This window comes from Pteropus vampyrus, unplaced genomic scaffold (assembly GCF_000151845.1).
Source record: "Pteropus vampyrus isolate Shadow unplaced genomic scaffold, Pvam_2.0 Scaffold59, whole genome shotgun sequence".
NCBI classification, from domain to species: domain Eukaryota; kingdom Metazoa; phylum Chordata; class Mammalia; order Chiroptera; family Pteropodidae; genus Pteropus; species Pteropus vampyrus.
The window spans coordinates 2430811-2432193 of record NW_011888840.1 but is presented as its reverse complement, the minus strand read 5'-3'; positions in this window follow the sequence as shown (position 1 = coordinate 2432193).

The window sequence follows — 1383 nt, the reverse complement described above, 5'->3', positions numbered from 1 at the left end:
CCTTCCCTGCTCTTTTCACTCATGTTGGTCTTTATTATTTTATATTGTAACCGCCTGTTTGTTTTCCGTGACAGACTTTAAGCTTCGTAAAGTCAGCAACTGGGAAGCTCGTTCATATTTGTATCCTCAAGGCAGAATACCTGGCATCTCGCTAAATATTTGTTGAAAAGAACTGCTGAATTAATTGGCCAGCATCTTCTTATCTTCGCGCAAAAGGTTAACGCATCTTCTTATCTTCGCGCAAAAGGTTAACGCCCGAAGACCTGACAGCGCTGAGGCAGTACAAGCATCCTGCCTGTTATGGTAACAGAAGCCGCTTCGTCCTGTCTATCCAGGTCTCCTAGAAATGCCCTTTTCCTCTCCATCCTCACCTGGCTTCTGGTCCCCATCCTGGTCCCCATCTAACTTTGCCCAGGCTTTTAGCTTTAGCCCTCCGGCTTTCCCCCCAGACCCACTGTGCGCACTGTCTGATGCCCTAGTGGTTGTCATGAGGCTGCTCATACTGTCACTCTTGCCCCACCTCACTGTCCTGGCAGCAGCACGTCATGCAGGTGACAACCCAGCCTTCGGCACCCCAGCACCAAGAAAGACTATCTCTGGGTTTCATCACCCAAAAGTCATCCTGATCATTTCCAGCACAGATAGTGAAGATAATTAATTGAGCAATGATTATGCTAAAGAAAAATCTCAGACCAGCCTGCCTAGACACCCCACCCTCTTGTCAATGAATGAATCACTCAAAAAGTGAGCAAATGTGAACCACAGAGGTGACTGCCTCTACTCCAGGTGGGTGGGGTGAGACGCAAGGCCCGTTCCCGCTTCTTGACTCAAAAGGCTTGTCTTTGAGCATCTCCCAGGGAGGTGAATCTAAGTCTGGTGTTTGAGCTGGTGAGAGTCTTGTCCTTAATACTCTTAAACCCTGCCATCTTCATACTGTAGCCAAAGAGATCTTATAAAGATGGTTCTCAGAGTCTTTCATTAATTTCCCAAATCCCTCACGGGGCTTGGGGGACCAACGCAGTCTAGCCTGCCCGCTCCGCCCCAGCTCGCTCTGGGTTCCCCTCATGTCTTTGGACTCTTCAAGCCTCCTGCCACCCAGGCCCTTTGCCGATCCAGTACCCGTACTTGGAACAAACGTCCCTACAGTATTCGACCCTGCCGCAAACTTCCCCTTCCCGAAGACCTTAGCTCAAAGGTCACTCTCAGACAAGATGTTCCTAATCCCGGACTTGCTCAGGTTCCCCCTTCAGTGTCGTAGTGTCCATGCTTCTCCCCCTCCCCAAACGATTACCGGAATTGTAATTGCATATTCATAGTATGAATCCTTGCTGGGTCACAGGCTCTAGGACTGTGTCTCCGGTTTGCCCCTTTACGGCGGAACTC